This window comes from Eleutherodactylus coqui, chromosome 5 (genome assembly GCF_035609145.1).
Source record: "Eleutherodactylus coqui strain aEleCoq1 chromosome 5, aEleCoq1.hap1, whole genome shotgun sequence".
Classification (NCBI taxonomy): Eukaryota; Metazoa; Chordata; class Amphibia; order Anura; family Eleutherodactylidae; genus Eleutherodactylus; species Eleutherodactylus coqui.
Genome location: NC_089841.1, coordinates 175,863,182 through 175,883,884, shown reverse-complemented (window position 1 = coordinate 175,883,884; position 20,703 = coordinate 175,863,182). Strand labels below are relative to the sequence as shown.

Sequence of the window (20,703 nt, the reverse complement as noted above, 5' to 3'; positions counted from 1 at the left end):
TATGGTTGGTATTCTCACTCTAGCCCTATCCACAAATTTCTCCTCCATTTACCACCTCAAGGCTGTCATACATATACACTTTTAAGTTGTGCATGTCCCTAATAAATTTGGAGCACATTACAACTTATCTAAGTCACATCCTTTGTTCTAGACTCTTTTCGAAACAGTTACAAAGAATTTAGAAAACTTTTTAGGTATGTGCACAATATGTGTAAAGCATATAACTTAGTAGATCTCCCCACTACAATTTTGTTTGTGCCATTACTGATCCCCATTGCATTTCTTCTAAAGTGCAGTAAGTTCCATAAATGGTGTCTGCTTTAGACCTGATCAATAATTCCGACTGCCTGTGTGACTTGTTGTACTTTCTGGAGCATCATATATCCTTATGATGCTGTGAGTTTAGGTCAGTAGACCTGTGGTTGGGTCTGGACGCAAGGCACGCCCATAATACGCTTGTCTGAAAGTGGCCTTAGAATGTGTGAAGGAGGCAGAGAGAGGTGGAAGCTCAGTTCCTGCTCCTGGCTCTTCCAGCCTCCCCACCTGCAGATGAGGACATCGTATATCGTCTCAGTGTGAAAACCGAGCTGATATACGTTCGTCTGAATCCAGCCTAAGGCCTCCTTCCCACGAGCGTGACGGGGTCCGCCGCGTAATATTACGCAGTGAAGCCCGTCACGGCGCCCCCCAGAGCCCCTATACTTACCTGCGGGAGATAGCGTGAAATCGCTTCCCCGCCCACCGCCGCCGCGTCACCGCCCGTCACCGCCCACCACCGCCGCGTCACCTGCCGTGTCACGTGCACGGCCGGCCGTGTCACGTGACGCGGCCGGCCGCGTCATATGGCGTCATATGACGCGCGGCGGTGGGCGGGAAAGCGTTTTTTCACGCTATCTCCCGCTGGTTACAGCGGGAGATAGCGTGAACGGACGGCTTCCATTGACTGCAATGGAAGCCGTCAGTGCGTACAGCCCGTCCTCACCCGCAAAAAATAGAGCATGCTGCGGGTGAGGACGGGAGAAATCGCGGTGCGTAATTCCGCGGTGGAATTACGCATCGTGAGCATTGTGCTATTAGGTTCAATAGAACCTAATAGCTGCGGGCAACGCAGCGGATTTTCGCCGCGAATTACGCGGCGGAAATCCGTTCGTGGGAAGGAGGCCTAAGGCTGGTATCATAGTGTTTTTCTTTTTCCGGAACATGGCAGTTTTTGTAAATTTGACCCTGACATTCTTTGCCACTTGCAGCAAAAAAGTTACATTCAGATATTAGCTGTAGATAAATAGGGAATTATTAAACACATTACAAACTGTGCATTTCTTGTGACACTGCTCTTAAACTTTTAGTGCATGGCATTTTTCAAAATTGCAGCATAATCTAGGTCTGGCACTTTTTCTGGCATTTTTTCATAGATTTCTCCATAGGAAAAAAACAACAACAAAAAAAACTTTGACCAAAGAAACACAAAAGAGTTTAATAAAAGCAAGCACATAAATTAAATGGCTTTTTGTTACAAATCCCCCCCCCCCCCCAAAAAATGCCAGAATGTGTGCAAGAAGCTTTTAGAGGGGTTTCACATATAGCTTTTAAGAGCTTATTCAGACGACCGTATATCGGCTGGGTTTTTACGCAGAGCCAATATATGGTGTCCCCCTCTTCAGGAACTGAGCTCCCGCCCCCTCTCCACCCCTTGACACTATTTGCAATAGGAGAGGCGGGCCTGGGGCAGAGCTAAGTGATACTGCTTAGCTCCGCCCCTCCCCTACCATTGCAAATAGTGGCGAGGGGCAGGGAAGGGGCGGGAGCTCAGTTCCTGCTCCTGGCTCTATCACCCTCCCCTCCCTGCAGATAAGGACACCGAATATCGGCTCAGCGTGAAACCGCAGCCGATATACGGTCATCTAAATAAGCCCTAAGGAAAATAAAATATTTTTGCTTGGTGTATGGCATTTTTTCTGGCATTCTTCCAATAAGCTTTTTTGTAGGACTTGAAAAACACGAGAAAACACGTATTTGACAAATGTAACAAAAAATCACCACCAATATTTGTTTTAAAAAAAAGCGTTCAACTGGTGTTATTTTTTGTAGGCATTTGAAAATGCAGCTGAGTTACGGTTCTCGATCTTGGACTTGAACATGCAGTTGCTGCTGATTAGATCTGGATTAGCCCTTTTTCAATAGGACTAGTCCATCTGTGGATTTCCCGACGCAGATTCCTTGTGTGGATTCCCGTTAAAATGTACGGGCCACTTATTTGCATGGAGTTTGCCACAGATTACACACAGATTCCGCATCTAATCGGTGGTGAATAGTGCCCTGTGAACAGTGGTGCAGAATATGGCCTCCTGTGGAATATTCAGCACAGAAATCTGCTCTGCTAACGTGTGGATTTTGATGCGGAAATGAAAATAGCAGAATTCTACTTGCAATTCTGCATTAAAATCCAGGTAGCCATGTGGCTTTTGGTGCAGAATTCCAGGACGGCATATTCTGCAACACTGTTGCAAAATATTCTGTCCCATGTGAAGAGTCCCAAAATGAGGCTAATCTGCATAGAAATCTGCAGCAGCTGTAGTAGAAAGCTGCTGCAGAAATCTGCACTTAGGGCTCCTTCATACTGCCGTTTTGCGAACGCAAAATCGGCAAGTGCTAAACATAGAGAATAGAACCCATTGATTTCAATGGGTTCATTCTCATAAGTTCATGAGCAAAAAATTAGGACCTGATCTATTTTCGTGAGTTTTGTGCAGCAATGGCCCATAGAAGTTTATGGGAGATGGGCAAATACGCAAGGGGAAGGGTGAAACACTGCGCAAAACACTGAAAAAGAGGACAGCTGGACCTTATTAGACTATGATAGCCAATTCCACAGAAAGGGAGCATCATGTACAAATACACTGTGTTGCAGCGAGCATTTTTGTGTTATAGCTTGTCTAAAGGAGGCCATAAACAGATTAATTTCTGCTATAGATATTCCAATGCAAACCAGGTCAGATTTTTCCAATGTGAATTATTTCCATATGAGCGTACCTTTATGTCACGTTCATACTGGGCGCAACGCACGCCATTCTGTTTCCACACCGTACAAATGGGAAAACTGACCCTGCTTACCCCTGGGAAAGTTCCCTACCTAAAAACATAGACCACTCTGAAAAGTGCGGACCTGCTAAACGCCTTTCGGCCTGCGACCTGGGCCTAACAGGGGTAAGGGAGAATACTGGACCACAGTATAAATAACTCAGCCATTGGGAAACAAACTGTAACTGAACTGCTAACACCAGCAGGACTTGGACACCACTCCAAGCACCACGACCAAGTGAACTGAAAACAGGACTTGTGAGCAGGCATCCAACAGCGACTGACAAATGCCAAAACACTTACTTAGAATACCAACATGCATGGGCAGATGGAAGAGCTAAAGTACATACTTAGTATGCATGGTTAGTATTTTGGCCAAGATATTCGAAGACCACAAGCCCATGATAAGGGTCCTCATTGTCTCGTGAGTCCCTACTCTAACAACACAACTTAAACCATAGGAAGTCCTGCCTGTACGTGGGGCGTTCATACCAATGAGGTGAACAAGGCTTTACGCCGATACGCGTTCCTGTACTTGTAAAACCATGTACCTGTGAAACCATGTACCTGACTATGCAAGCCTGATATGGAAATAAAGCAAAGGAAAAATTTTATCCATGTGTCCGGATTCCCACACCTTTTTTTGCCAATAGGGACAGCCCCACACTGGAACCTAGAGGCCTGGCTCACCCTAGATGGTAAACAGCATACAAGCAGAACTGGACACTGTTCACACCAACAGACCCAGAAGCTCATGCATACAGCAACACCAAGCAAACCATGCATGACTCCAAGCACCAGGGTGGTGAGCGGGAATGAGGAGAAAGATAAATGACCAGCACCCTCTAGCAAGAGCGGCCGGTATTTATGTGCAGCAGACTGATAGAGATTAGCCAACTGGAGCAATGCACACCCGGCCGACTCAATCATCCCACACCTGTGGAAGTGTACTCCTGGAAACCCACAATGTGACACCTTCATTAAAATACAATTGATTTCATAGTGCTGCTACTGCCAACATAGCTAAAATAAACCTGTCTTTTTGGTGATTTGAACAAAAACTGTTCAGAATATGAGTCTTGTGGTTTTTAATGAAATTGCTTCATTTGTGTTAACAATCTCATCCGTTACGGCAGTTTCACACTGGCGTATTTGTACAGATTTCAGTGGGTTCATTTGCATTTTCTTTTTTGAGCATGCTAAAAAATAGAACCTGCTCTATTTCTGCCCTAATAGAAGTCTATGGGATGTGCGCAAATGCGTGCACAATACGCAAGGGAGTGCATGAAACACAGCGCAAAATCGTGAGAAAAGAACACATCTGGACTTCATTAGGCTAAATAGCTTTTTAACTCAGAGCGCGGGGGTGCTGTTTGTGAATATGAACAGGCCCCGTGTGTGCAATAAAGTACAGCACTATGTGCAGACACGCACGAAATCAACCTCAATACTTTGCACTGAAGTGTGCATGATTCCGTATATGCTCGGGTGAAGCCGCCCTTAGTTGTGCGAGCAGGTCAAGTATCGATCAGCTGATTTTCAATTTCTGAATGTAACTAACAATTTTTCCTTCCGGTGGCAGCAAGCAGAGGTATTAAAATGCTGAGGAGATGAAATACAAAGTGAGGGCACATTCAGACGACCGTATATTTGCCGGGTATTCACGCCGGCCGATATACGGCGTCTCTCTCTGCAGGGGAAGGAGGCTGGAAGATCCGGGAGCAGTGCTCTGAGCTCCCGCCCTCTCTCTGCCTCCTCTCCACCCTCCTGCACTATTTTTAATGAGGAGAGGCGGGACAGGGGTGGAGCTAATTCCCAGAACTTAGCCCTGCCTTGTCCTGCCTACTCTCATTGCAAATAGTGCAGAGGGGCGGAAAGGGAGTGGAGAGGAGGCAGAGAGGGGGCGGGAGCTCAGAGCACTGCTCCCGACTCTTCCAGCCTCCTCCCCCTGCAGGGAGAGACACCATATATCGGCCGGCATGAATACCCAGCCTATATACGGTCGTCTGAATGCACCCTAAGGCCACCTGCAGACGGGTGGAAATTCCGTGGTGGGATTTCCCGCAGAATTGCCGCCAGTGGAAGCTGCCAAAACAAATCACGGCATGCTCTATTTCTGTCACTCCCCGGACGTTGGCTCCGCTCTGTGCATACGCTGGCTGGGCGGCAGCCGGCACATCACAAAGCCAGAGCCGTGGAAGCAGGTGAGTGCCACGCTGGTCTCTGCAGGGGCTCGGCTCGGGTCCCGCTGCGAGAATTCTCACAGCGGGATCCGACCCGGCCGTCTGCAGGTGGCCTATGACAACATTTCATTCTAAAAGCTGGACAAGCCCTTAATATGGCAACAGTTCTGTTTGGCCAGCCAGCTACTTCTTGCCTGTAAAGAGTTGAGGGAGGATGAATGTGAAGCACAAACTAGACTGTTACTTCACATAAGGATTCAGGAACAAAGTCAAGGGGTCAAAAGTATCTGCAGGTGGAGTTAGTGCAATGAGGTTAGTTGTCATTCCTCAAGAAGCATACTATGGTAAGTACATACGTCATCCCTTGTGACCAGTGATGGAGAGGAAGTAATTACAGCTGAAAGATGTTGTTTCCGCTGTCTACTATTTGGAGGCAGATCAGCTATTTTGCAAAGATCACATTATGAACATTTTGGCTTAAGGTCAATGAAGCTGTTTCATAATATTGCTTGTCATTGCTTTCTTCAGACGGGCGTATTTTATCCCTGTGTGTTGTACATGTTTTATACAGACAATCCCATTATAGCCTATGAGGCTATTCACATAGGCGAGTTTTTACAAGGACTGATGGTCTGTGTGAAATAAATCATTGCATGTCACACTCTGGTCCTTAGGGCTTAAACAGATGGACACATGCGCTAATACACTCGCCGCTCCAAAACATATTAGCGCATGAACCAGGCTTTTTCTTTTATGACTCTTCAAACTTGGTGCTATTGTGCGTGAGTTTGAAAAAAAAAAAAGGGGGAAGGCAGGTCCTGCCCTATCTTTTTTCGTGCGTAGTATTAACGTGCGAGAATCCAGAACAAAACGGGACAAAATTACGCCCATGTGTTTAAGCCCTTATCATGGATGAGAGTGGGACATGGAATCCGCAGTCTGATGTTAGTTGTGCTGTCTGAACGAGGCCCTAGGGCTTATTCAGATGAGCGTATTTGCACATGGACGAGGCTTGGAGGGGGTATAATCAGGGGTTTGTGTGCATGTCTGCGCATATTACTGTAATTATTTCCTGCGCAGGGCCCGTTCACACATGCAGGTGACACACACTTTCCGTGCAATTGAATGGCTATTAAAGCCTGATAAGGGCCAGCTGGTTTTTTTCCTGCGTTTTTCACAGTGTCACACCCTTCTCCTTGCATTCTTCGAACCTGCAAAATGCAGAAAGATAGGTCAGGACCTATTCTTTTGTACACACGTGGAATACACTTATGAGAATGAACCGACTGAAATTAATGGGTTCTATTCTGTATGTTAAGCGTGTGCAGATTTTGCGTGTGCAAATACCTACAAAAACACGCTCATGTGAAGAAGCCCTTACAGTGCGGATAAGGTATGAAGTGATACAACTGTGCATTCTGATATTAAAGGGGTATTCCCATCTTCTACATGTATGGCATATCCACAGGATATTGCATAATGTCTTATAGATAGACGATCCACAAAACTCTAGAATGGAGTTTCCCTGCACCCAGACCACGGCTGAATGGAAAGGCAGTCAGGATTACAGAAACAGCTGAGTTGACTATGCTACGTTGTTTCCCTAAGGCCTTCTTCAGACGACCATTTGTGCAATTGTGCACGCTTAATAGAAATGTTTTTGCAGTGAACGAGGTAGCTTTGGGGGGGGGGGGGGTCGGTGCATAGTTATGTTTTGTTCGCTGTGCGTTGCACACGTATATTTTACGCCCGCAAATACGAGCATCTTAAGAAGCTCTAACTCCCATGGAAGTGAATCTGAGTTACAGAAATAGCTTACATAGCATAGTGGCAGATGAGACAGGTTTGGGGTATTTTTGTTGTAGAGATAGGAGAGACCCATCTCTATCAGACATTTATGATATGTCCTCTGATCAGCTGCTTGCCATTGCAGTAAGGAAGCTTAGTAGAGATGAGCGAGCATGCTCGTTCGAGCAGTAGCATACTCGAAGGTGCTCATTACTCGAGCGAGCACCACGCTGTGCTTGAGAAAATGTCATGCCCCCTCTCCACATGTTTAGCGCCATTTTTTTAGCATAAACATGCAGGGAAGGCTTTACCACTTTCTGCTGTGACGTGCCAACCCTATGCACCTCTATACCAGTGACTGGCTGGGCTGATCAGGTGACCTCCAAGTATTCAAACTCCGGTCACCTGAGGCTCGCCTCACATGCATACTGCATGAGCTGAGGGATAGAGCTGCTGCTATAGGGAAAGCGATAGTGTAGGGTACAGGTTGCGGTTAGGCAGGGATCCTTACTCCAAGAACCCAACAGTCCTTTCTAGGGCTACAACTCCTGTCATTGTGTGCATCAGCAGTTTGGCTGGCTGGGAGCAGTAGTGCACACAAAGTATTCTCAAGCATCCTGGCCGTATACTGCATACTGTTACCGGTTTTATGCAGTATACTGCTAGTGGTGTAAAGAGATTAGATAGGAAGTAACAAAACTCCTATCATTTTTATTTTTTGGGTGGCTATAAGCATACGCTATATACCCCTGTGTGCGTCCTGTGAATCTACGCTATCTAACAACAGTATAAACACTTCAAATGTTATTTTTGCCTGCTGAAAGCATACGGTATACACCCGTGTCTGAGTGCTGCCAATTTACGCTATCTAACAACAGTATACACTGTTTAAATTTTTTTGGAGCCTGCCGAAAGCCCACGGTATATAACCGTGTCTGGGTGCTGCCAATCTACGCTATCTAACAACAGTATACACTGTTTATTGTGTTTATTTTGGCCTATAAGCGTACGCAAAGTAACTCACATTTTGCATAGCATTTTGTCCAAGTGCATTATCCAACATGATGAAGACTAGGGGTAAGGGTAGAGGTCGAGGTAGAGGACGTGGGCATCTGAATGAGGGTGTGGGCAGAGGCCGAGGTCCTGGGCAGGGTGAAACTGTGCCTGCTGCTGAGGGATTCATAGAACGCCACCTATCTACGCTCCCTAGCTTCATCTCACATTTTGCAGGTCCGCAAGGCAGACCATTATTAAAAGCACAACAGTGCGATCAGGTGATGACATGGATAGCGGATAATGCATGCAGTAATTTATCCAACACCCAGTTTTCCACCCAGTCCATTCATGCTAGCCAAGGCACTGGACCTCTGATTCCTCAGGCTGCTCCTCCTTCCCCCCAGCCTGGTCACTCCAGGAAAAGGAGAGATTCAGAACAGGCAGACTCCCCGGAACTGTTCTCAAGTCCCTACTCTGAGTTGGAAAAAATGGTTCGTCATCAGCCACCTGAGGAGTTTGTTGTGACCGATGCCCAAAATTTGGACCTTTCACAGACTCGGGGTGCTAAGGGTGGGGACTTCCAAGTAGTGTCTCAAGAGCTATTTGTGGATGATCATGATGAGACACAGTTGAATGTCAGTGAGGTTGTTGTTAGGGCAGTAAGTCTGAGGGAGGAGCAGACTGAGGATTCAGAGGAAGAGCTGCTGGACGATGAGCTGACTGACCCCACCTAGGTTGCTAAGCCTACTGAAGACAGGGCTTCAGAGGGGAAGGCAAGTGCAGCAGCAGAACATGTTGGAAGAGGCAGTGGGTGGCCAGGGGGAGAGGCAGGGCCAGAGCAAATAATTCCCCAACTGTTCCCCACAGCACCTCCTCGCCGCAAGCCTCCGTGCAGAGGGCTAGGTGTTTGAAGGTCTGGAGGTTTTTTATTGAGAGCGAGGATGACCGACAAACAGTGGTGTGCAACCTGTGCTGCACCAAGATCAGCAGGGGATCCACCATTACCAGCCTGACAACAACCAGCTTGCGCTGGTATATGATGGCTAAGCACCCGATGAAGTGGAACAAAGGCCATTCACCGCCTGTGGGTCACACCACTGCCTCTTCCCCTGTGTCACATCCTGGCACTGAGATGCAATCCCCCTCCCAGGATGCAGGCACGAGCGTTTCCCGGCCTGCACCCACACCTTCACCTCCACGGTCCTCCACTGCCTCCACCAATGTGTTCCAGTGCAGCGTTCAGCTGTCGATAACCCAAGTATTGAACCGCAAGGGGAAATATGCTGCCACCCACCCGCATGCACAATCACTAAACATGCATATTTCCAAACTTCTCAGCCTGGAGATGCTGCCATATAGGTTGGTAGAAACAGAGGCTTTCCGCAACCTCATGGCGGGGGCTGTCCCTCGGTACTCAGTCCCCAGTTGCCACTATTTTTCCCGCTTCGCCATCCCCGCCCTACACCAGCACATGTCACGGAATATAAGCCATGCCCTCACCAACGCGGTTACTGGGAACCTTGTGGAGGCTGGGACCGAGTCTGACACTGGGTCCGCTCACGTGCTACCCACACTGAGGATTGTGGGTCCTACCTCGGTTATGGTTTCTCCGGCTTATTATGCCACCTCCTCCAAACCCCCACCCTCCTCCTCCACCTCTCAATTACCATGTGTGAGCACGTTGCCTTCAGTCGGTAGCTCAAGACTCTGCAGCACTGCGGTGGGGAAGCGTCAACATGCCGTGCTGAAACTCCTGAGTTTGGGTGACAAGAGGGACACTGCCCAAAAGCTGTCACAGGGTTTGACGGAGCAGACAGATCTGTGGCTTTCGCCGCTGAACCTCCAACCAGGCATGGTGGTGTGTGACAATGGGCATAACCTGGTGGCAGCTCTGCAGCTTGGCAGACTAACACACATGCGATGCCTGGCCCATGTGTTCAATCTGGTGGTTCAGCGCTTTCTTAAAAACTACCCCAATTTGTCTGAGCTGCTTAGCAAGGTGCGTCGTGTGTGCGCACATTTCCGAGAGTCCATCACAGATGCTGTCACCCTCAGGACACTGCAACATTGCTTCCAGCTGCCAGTTCACCAACTGTTGTGCGACGTGCCCACGCGCTGGAATTATATGTTGCACATGTTGGCCAGGGTTTACGAGCAGCATAGAGCCATTGTTGAATACCAGCTGCAACATTGCCGTCAGAGTGGTAGTCAGCCTCCGCAGTTCTTCACAGAGGAGTGGGCATGGATGTCTGACATCTGTCAGGTGTTAGGAAACTTTGAGGAGTCTACACAAATGGTGAGCGGCGATGCGGCCATTATCAGCGTAACCATCCCGCTGCTTTGCCTGCTAAGAAGGTCGCTGCTAAGCATTAAGGCCGAGGCTTTGCGGATAGAACAGGAGATGGGGATGACAATACGTCACTTGATAGCCAGACCACCCTCACGTCTGTCTCTCAGCGTGTATTGGAGGAGGAGGGGGAAGAGACTGCTGCCCACACTGCAGAGGGTACCCATGCTACTTCCTTCACATCTGTTCAGCATGTATGGGCTGAAGAGGAGGAGGAGGAGGAGACTGAGAGTCATCCTCCTAGTGAGGAAAGCAATGTGTTGCGTACTGGGACTCTGGCACACATGGCTGACTTCATGTTAAGCTGCCTTTCCCGTGACCCTCGCGTTAGACGCATTCTGGTCAACACGGATTACTGAGTGTTCACCCTTCTCGACCCATGGTATAAGGAGAACCATTGCACTCTCATTCCCAAAGAGGAAAGGAGTACGAGACTGATGCAATACCACAATGCCCTGGTGAAAAATCTGATAGTAAAGTTCCCATCTAACAACGCTAGTGGTAGAGGACGTAGTTCAGTGGGCCAACTAGCAGGGGAGATGTGGGGAAGAGGCAGCATGTCCAGAGCAGGCGGGGAAACACTCTCCAAGGCCTTTGCCAGTTTTATGGCTTCCCAGCCAGACTGTGTCACCACTCCCCAGTCTAGGCTGAGTAGGAGGGAACACTGTAAAAAGATGGTGAGGGAGTACATAGCCGACCATACCAATGTCCTCTGTGATCCCTCTGCTCCATACAACTATTGGGTGTCAAAGCTGGACACGTGGCACGAACTAGCGCTGTATGCCTTTGGAGGTGCTGACCTGCCCTGAAACTAGCATCTTATCAGAGAGGGTGTTATGTGCTGCTGGGGCGATTATCACGGATAAGCGTACCCGCCTGTCAACTGACAGCGCCGACAGACTTACACTCATTAAGATGAACAAAGCCTGGATTTCCCCTGACTTCTCTTCTCCACCGGTGGAAAGCAGAGTAACATAAAGATTCTTTAAGCTGGAACAGAAGAACCATGCACCCTGTATCACCCCAAAAAAGGGGAGAAGTAGCTTGGTCTATCCTTCTCTGATCTTCCTCCTCCTAGACCAGCATGTCAACATGTGGAACAGCCAATTCTTCAGAGGGCCAAAGGCTCCGTAAAAACTAATTTTTTCGGAGGGCTGCCTCCAAGCTCTGTTAGCAAATTAAGCAAGTACGAGCTGTATTTAAAAACAAATTTCTGGGTTTCACCTGCACTCTGGGTAAACACATTTTTCAGGGGTACACCTATACTCTTGGTACACAAAATTTTCCGGGGTTCGCCTATACTCTTAACAAACAATTTTTTGAGAGGTTCGACTATACTCTTAGTAAACCAATTTTTCAGGGGTTCGCCTATACTCTTGGTATACAAATGTTTCAGGGGTTCACCTATACTCTTTCTTGGTACACAAATGTTTCAGGGGTTCGCCTATACTCTTGGTATACAAATGTTTCAGGGGTTCACCTGCACTCCCGGTACAAAAATCTTTTGTTGTAGAAGGGGTTGTTGAATTGTGCAGATGGTTAGAAGTACTGGCATCTGAGTCCCCTTTATGGCCACGTTTGTGGCTCCTGACAATTTTGTGACGGAGGTGGCATGGGATTGGAATTATTGGAACCCAACAGTCCTTTCTAGGACTATAACTCCTTTCATTGTGTGCATCATCAGTTTGGCTGCTTGGGACCAGAAGTGCACACAAAGCATTCACAAGCATCGTGGCTGTATACTGCATACTGTTCCCGCTTCTATATAGTATACTGCTACTGGTGTACGCAGTCTATATAGCAACTAACAAAACTCCTAATTTTTCATTCTTTTATTTGTTTTGTGCTGAAAGCATCTGCATAATAGGCCCAAGTGTGTGTCCTGTTGATAGAAGTAGCTTGGTCTATCCTTCTCTGATCTTCCTCCTCCTCCTCCTCCTCCTCCTCCTCCTCCTAAACCAGCATGTCAGCATGCTGAACAGCCAATTCTTCAGAGTGCCCCATAGGCTCTTTAAAAACATTTTTTTTTTACCAGGGCTGCCTCCAGCCTCTGTCAAAACAATTTTTTCAGAGGGCTGCCCCCAGGTTCTCGCCACCAATTTTGAAGAGGTTCACCACTATAGTTCAGAAAACGTGCTGGTTCCAGCATCTTACGCCCGCAGAGTCCACAAATGTATCCCAGCAGTGTCCAGCTATCTGACACCTAGACCGAATGAATTGTCCTGCTTTGTCCACTCCAATTTCTTCATGTGTCCCACTGTCCTTGTAGCGATCAAAGGAAGCATAACTGATTTCATGAGACATTGACAGTTTCACTGTATGCCTGTAGTGGCAACGTTTGTGACACCTCCTGCTTAAAACCAATCTTTGGTTTTAGAATGCGTTGTTGAATTGTGCATATGGTTAGAAGTACTGGCATCTGAGTCCCCTTTATGGCCATGTTTGTGACTCCTGGCAATTTTGTGACAGAGGTGGCACGGGCATTGGAATTCTGATCAGCACTGTATAGCAAGAAAGAACTCATTGTACACCTTTTTTGTTATATTTTGTTCACTTTTATACAACATTTAGTTCTATTGGTTTTCTTCACTGGTGTAACTATAGGGGATGCAGTTGTACCCGGGCCCAGGACCCTTAGGGGGCCCATAAGGCCTCTCTTCTCCATATAGGGAGCCCAGTACTATGAAGAAAACATTATACTTGGGGGCCCTGCTACAGGTTTTGCATTGGGGCCCAGGAGCTTCAAGTTACGCCTCTGGTTCTCTTTATTCATTTTCTAAAATCTTTATGTTAGAGATTAGCTAACTATTACATGTCCCATTGGTCTCCGGTCTTGGCCGGGCACTAAACTTAGGTATGCATAATTTGTGCTAGGGAGAGTGCGCTTGCGCCCCCTATACTAGTGCTGTTATTACATCTGTTTATTGAATCGATGTGTCTTATGGCGCTTTCTGCATTGCTACTCTGCACATGCCTCAATCTTCAGCCTTCATGATTGTGACATGATTGTGTTTATGTCAGTGGTCAGGTGTACCGCTGCTCCCTAGGATGTCGGGGTTCATGGAGTCTGAGTGCATGCTCACTCTTGCCTGTTAACAGGACCAGCAGCTATTCACTATTGTTCATTAGTCAGACAGGTATTTATATGGACGCTTTGGTTACTTTTTCTTTACCCCTGAGGAAGCCGTGGTTTTGTGGCGATACGCATGGGGATTTGTTTCCCCTGGGACCTTCTTTGATAGTTATTGCTACAGCTCGCTCTCTGCCTTACTTTATGCTTCATAGATGAATCAGCGGGATAGATTCATTGTTGTTGATTTTTGTGTAATTGGATGCCTGCTATTATGGTCTTTCCACCTTATATCCCATCACTACTCTGCGTTCTGTTTCAGGGCATTTAGTGGGCCATTATTTGGATTCTATTCATGCAACATTTCACTACCTGCTTCTATACGAGCTGTCCTCTTTTGTTATTTACTAATGCTATTTTATGAGGGATGGTCTCTTTAGCATTATCCCTACACTAGATATATACAGCCTTTGTAAAAAAAAAATCAAGCACCAAGGAGTAGTTGTCGTTTTGATGCAAATTCTTGGCATGCAGTTACGTCTCAGGCAGATATGTAAATTATTAGTGCTGTGGCATGATTAGATGAACAGTCTTGCCAACTGAGGCCCTATATTTTTTTAAATATGTTACTCTGTATTAAAGGGGCACTCCCAACAATATGCCATAAATATCTGATAGAAGTGGGTTTCACTTTCTAGATCCACACCTATGTAGAGAATGGGAGTCCTTAACCCAGATCTGCTGCCCACCACAACCAGAGACTGACCATAGATGTGAGCATCTCACTTAATTTACTTCTATGGGACTTACAAAAACAGAAAAATAATTATTTTTGCAAAAATAAACTTACCGGTAAGTGCAATAATTGTGTTTTTTGGAATAGTAATTTTTCAGTATGGATGAATGGCATGGGTACTGTGAGAGCACTATATGTAGGGGTACCTTAATTGAAAACATTGATATTTGGGACACTCTGATATCCCTGGACGTGAGGCACTACCACTGCACAATATATATGAACAATCTATCAGCCATGTCTTTGCAGGCACTCCTGACTGATAGGACTATCACGGGCAACACTATTATGAGGGCATTCTGATTGGCAGCACTATTATAGCTGCACTTTACTATATGATATTTCATTGTTGCTGTCCATTCTTATCTAGTACAGTGGTACAATAGAGATCCCATCTATCATTATGACCCCCTCCATAATGCAACTGATATAATTTTACTGGTTCTACCCATTCTGCACCGCAAAACTGATAATGCAAAAGCCAAGTGAGCTACAGGAAATGTCAGCATGTTGTATGTGCTCGATCTAGTAACTAATGTCAAAACTGTGGATTTTTTTTATTACATAGAAAAATGAATTAAAAACCTAGCACATAAAATATTGTGCCTATTCTAACACATTTTGTATTAAACATCCATATTATATGTACAGTTATGACTCATATCCAGTATTGGTTAGCATTTAGAAGAACTTGGGTCATCAGTCACAAAGTCCTTTCAGTAGCTGTATAGTCACTAAGGTGTGGCACTTTGTACTGTATTTTATCAGACTCCTACACACTCATCCCACCTTCTCCTATTTCCCTAATATATATAATACTGTCTGCATAAATTTAGCTCGGCCCAATATAGCGCCGGGCGCTTTTACGTCAGGCCCAAAAGATAGTACTGCAACTATCTTTTGGGCCGGAATACTTCGGCTGCTGCATGGGATCCTATAGGAGCCAATGACAGCGGACGGAGAAGGGAGGTAGGAGGGAGATTAGCAGTGTGCCTGCTAAACTGCCTCCCTCTTCTCTCCTTCCTTCCAGCTGATTGCAATGGGAGGGGCGGAGCTAAGTCCAGCCCTGTTCCACCTCCTCCTATTGCTGGCTGCGGACAAGGAGTGGGATGGAGCTAAGCTCCAGACCCTCACCTCGTCCACAGCCACAATGGGAGGAGGCGGGACCGGGCTGCACTTAGCTTCACCTCTGTCCCGTCCCCTCCCATTGCAATCAGTCGGAGGTGAGCCGGCGAGGGGGAGGGAAGGGGCCAGGCATTGCGGCTCTGCGTATATGCGCCGGGGCCCATGCCGTCTGAATGGGTGCACAAATGTTAGATTTGTGCACCCGTTCACAAGTTTTTACTCCTCACTTCGTAGCGTATATCGGCCAACTGCAAAAAGGGAGGCTGATATACGCTTGAGTGAAAGAGCCTTCAGGCTGAGGGACAGGGATCACCCTGTATACAGAAATCAAATCCTACTGACAATTCCTTATTGTAGAGACTTCCTAACTGGGAAGCAACCTGGCTCCCGATTCTCCTAGGAGAGAAGAAAAAAATGCACTAACTCTAGGTCCTCTGCCTTGATTTATAGGGTAGGCTAATTGATTATTTGGTTAACTAATTAAAGGGATTGTCCTCTACATCTAGAAGAAAGCAGGTTTCATCACCAGCACAGAAAGGGGTTCTTTACTGTAAGTGCAGTGTGAATGTGGAACTCTCTGCCTGAGGACGTGGTGATGGCAAAATCCATAGAGGAATTTAAGAGGGGACTAGATGTCTTTCTAGAGCACTATGATATTACATTATATAGACATTAGGTGTCCAGCAGGGTTGTCGATCTCAAATGTTGATCCAGGGCTGCCATTATGGAGTCAGGAAGGAATTTTTCCTCCAAATCAGCTAAATTGGCTCGTTGCTTTTTTTTGCCTTCCTCTGGACCAACAAGAAGGATGGGGGGTTAAACAGGCTGAATTAAATGGACATTGTGTTCATTCAGCCTAACATACTATGATACTATGTTACGCAGGCGCATCCAGAAAGATGTGTCTACTATTGTGTTGGATGAGTGGGATGATTGTCTTGGTAAAACACTTCATTGGCTTTGCATTTTTTGTGTTTTCATCAAGGGAGACCAATGGTCTTAGAGATGGATAGTCATATGGATCAGCACTTTTGTAGTGTCAATCTTGTTGACTATTATTCGAGATTTTATTATTTATGTGTTATTGTTTTGTGGACAGTGGGAGTAGCTGAGGAAGGGAGGAGAGATTTATGAGGGTTAGAGGTGATGAGACCACAACATCTATTTGTTTTCCCTCTTCCTCTCTTCTTTCCTTCCCTTTTTTTCCTTTTTTATTTCCTCTTTTATTCATTTTCCTTTTTTGTTATATTTTGTTCACTTTTATACAACGTTTAGTTCTATGGGTTCTCTTCACTGGTGTAACTATAGGAGATGCAGTTGCACCCGGGCCCAGGACCCTTAGGGGGCCCATAGGGCCTCTCCATATAGGGAGCCCAGTGCTATGAATAAAGCATTATAGTTGGGGGCCCTGTTACAGGTTTTGCATTGGGGCCCAGGAGCTTCAAGTTACGCCTCTGGTTCTCGTTATTCATTTTGCAAAATCTTTATGTTAGGGATTAGCTAACTATTACATGTCCCATTGGTCTCTGGTCTTGGCCGGGCACTGAACTTAGGTATGCATCATTTGTGCTAGGGAGAGTGCGCTCGCGCCCCCTATACAGCTTGCTCTCTGCCATAGGCCCCCTGCACATGGATGGAAATTCTGCGGCGGAATTTCTGCCCGTGGAAGCTGCCATAGGATTGCGTTAGAAAACACAATCCTAGGCAGATGGCCGCGATTTGTCCGCACTGAAATCACGCGCAGGAAAACAAATCGCGGCATGCTCTATTTCTGTGCGGTGCTCGAAATGTCCCTCCCCGGCCACTGGCTCCGCTCTGCACATGCGCCGGCTGGCCGGCAGCCGGCACATCAAAGAGCCGGAGCCGCGGGAGAGGTGAGTGCTGAGCTGGTCCCTGCAGGGGCTCGGGTCGGGTCCCGCTGCGAGAATTCTCGCAGCGGGATCCGACCCGGCCGTCTGTAGGCGGTCTTACTTTATGCTTCATAGAGGAATCAGCGGGATATATTCATTGTTGTTGATTTTTCTGTGATTGGATGCCTGCTATTAGGGCCTTTCTTTCTTATATCCAATCACTACTCTGCGTTCTGTTTCAGGGCATTTAGTGGGCCATTATTTGAATTCTATTCATGCAACATTTCACTACCTGCTTCTATACGAGCTGTCCTCTTTTGTTATTTACTGATGCTATTTTATGAGGGATGGTCTGTTTAGCATTATCCCTACACTGGGTATATACAACCTTTGTAAAAAAAACAAAACAAAACCATCAAGGAGTAGTTGTTGTTTTGATGCAAATTCTTGGCCTGCAGTTACATCTCAGGCAGATATGTAAATTATTAGTGCTGTGGCATGATTAGATGAACGATCTTGCCACCTGAGGCCCTAAAAGTGGTTCCACCCTTGACCTATAAAAATGGCTCTCGGAGGTTACTTGTGCGTAGTGGGCATCTTTTTCCACTTGTGTAGAGCTTGTTGACCACTAGAAGCCTCTACAACACAATTGAAGACGCCCTCAACAGACCACCAGTACAGAGGATTGTCTGTTCATCCGACAAGCATGAACAGCTCCAACTGTTTTGTTGTCCGCCATCCATAGACAGGTGGCACCATTGTTACAGGACCATTTCCAAGCACCTGGTTAAAGATCATTTGGTCTTATGGCACCCCTTGTGTGTACTACCCTTGACACCCACCCTCGCCTCTGTTTGCAGTAGTGTCATGAACAACAAAACTAAACTGGCACGGAGTGGAACCGGGTTGGTCTTCAGCAACTGATCCAGGTTTAGTTTGGCTATTAAAAATGGCTGTGTTCATGTCTGGAGACCTAGGGGTGAGCACCTTAATCCTGCCTTTGCAGTGGACAGCTCAGTGATATGTTCAGGACATCCTGCAGTCACATGTGTTCGTCTCATGACGGCTTCCAAAAGGCGTTTCCCAGCAGGATAATGCTCAGCCGCACACAGCAAAGGTGTCACAGGAATACTTCCACAACATTGCCACACTTCTGTGGCTGGCCGGTCACCAGATTTATCTCCAATAGAATATACATGGGATCACTGGCGTAACTATAGGGATGCAGGGAATGCAGTTGCATTCAGGCCCAGGACCCTTAGAGGGCCCATAATACCTCTCTTCTCCATATAGGGAGCCCATTACTATGAATAAAGCATTATAGTTGGGAGCCCTGTTACAGGTTTTGCATTGGAGACCAGGAGCTTCAAGTGACGCCTCTGTTTTAAGCGGTTAAGAGACGTTGGGGGGCCCCAAGATAAACTTTAGCTACGCCCCTGTATGGGACCACGTGGGACGTCAACTTTGACAGCCTATGAGTTTGTAAAATCTAGAGGCTCAGTTACATCAAATGTGGAGCGATAATGTATGCCTCCATGCCCGCCCGTATCACATCTTGTATCCAAGCTAGAGGCAGTACAACAGGGCACTAGAGCCTCCCTTCAAGTGTTCAGTTATCTGCAATACATTATCCTTTTAGTCTGATATTGTAATCACTTTTATCAACGTTACAATCACACAGAGAAAGTTTCATCTGATTCTGTCAACTTTTTCTAAGGGCGGGATTTTTTTTGGACAATGAGTGTATATTTTGGTATATTCACTGTATTACCATTTGGATACTATTTGTACTATATGTTGACCTTTACTGTGGCATGACCTAGAGTTCTGGCATTCCCTTATTATGGGACTGATGGTAGTTCTGTTGTTTTAAATATTTTTATTGTATGTACTTTGGTTTAATTTTTGTCATTCTTAGTATTTTTCTAAACAAGGATTGTTCTATATATTTTGTGTATACATCTGAGTGTGCACATCTTTGCTTATGGGTATTCTCTTTTCTGGGTGATTAACGTTATGAAAAAAAACAATGGCAGAATTTTATGGGGTTTTTTTCTCCCTGTGCTCCCAAAAACCTTTTCTTCCGAGCGGGCAGGTACTCGCTAAGGACAATGCTCGATCGAGTAATTGCCCTTAGCGAGTATGCTCGGTCATCTCTACTATTTACTGCATTCAAAGTATTGCAGTATATAGTACAGGCGATCAAATGATTGCAGGTGCAAGTCCCCTGTGGTGATAAAATAAAAGTGTAAGAAAAAATTCAATAAAGTTATTAAACCAGTAAAAAAAAAAAAAAATTTAAATTTTCAAAAACACACTTTACCCCATAAAAATCTTAACAATTAATATTGTTGTAATATGCTCCACATATTTGGTATCACCATGTACGGTAAAAACTGAACTATTAAAATATGACAATATTTATCCTGCACGGTGAAGGCTATAAAAGAAAAGTTGCAATTTTTTTTCAGAGTTGCAATTTTATTTTTTTGCTATCCCAGCTCCAAAAACTGTGAATAAAAAGTGATTAAAAAAATGTATGTTTCCCAAAATGGTACTAGTAAAATATACAGTTCACCTTGCAAAAATCAAGCTCTCACACAGCCCAATGGACGAAAACATTTAAAAGTCATGGGTGTCAGAATATGGCAATTTAAAGCAATTTTAAAAAATTATTACTCTTGAAAATGGAACACATTAAAACATTAAAAAACTGTATAAATTTGGTATCACCGTAATCGTACAGACCCAGAGAACAAAGTTCATATGTCATTTGTACTGCATTGTGAACGCTGTAAAAACTAAGCCTCGCAAAAAAGTTTTGCAATTGTATTACTTTTTTTATTTCTCCCCACTTAAAATTTTTGTAAAAGTTTTTCCATTAATTATCTGGTACATTAAATGATACCATTAAAAAACAGAACTTGGCCCACAAAAAAACAAGCCCTCATACAGCTATATCAATAGAAAAATTAAAAGGTTATGACTCTTGTAAAGTGGGGACGAAAAAAAAAACAAAACAAAAAAATAAAAAATCTCCGATCCTGAAGGGGTTAAAGAAACTTGATAAAAAGTTTCCTTTTTTTGCCTTTTTTTTATATACATAAATGAAAATTTCATATTTAATATACAGTTGGAACTACAGTTCAATTCAGCTGGGTGGCCTGTTCACAAGTTTCTGTGTATTCCTCTATTCATGTTAACCACTGATATCTCGCATCATAAACTCGTGTTCAATTTCCTTTCCATGATAAATTCAGTATTCATGCACTTACAGGTCTGCAGGCTCCACATTGTCTTCATAAAATGTGCTTCGTTCCTTCAAGAGATGATGTCTTAATCCATTGTTTTGTATTTTGGGAAATGTTTCATAGGAAAACTTCTGCACAAATACCACTTGATATAGAAACTCCCAATTACTGAGCACAGGGTAATGATCAACCTTCTCAACTGCAATCAGGTTTCGTTAT

The 20,703-nt window shown here is 45.5% G+C and overlaps 1 protein-coding gene across 1 annotated transcript in view; it reads right to left on the bottom strand.

Moving 5' to 3' along the window:
- Positions 1 to 20,703, bottom strand: part of LOC136628883 (uncharacterized) — a 48,647-nt gene that overhangs the window by 8,679 nt on the left and 19,265 nt on the right. The gene's annotated exons all lie outside the window — the stretch shown is intronic.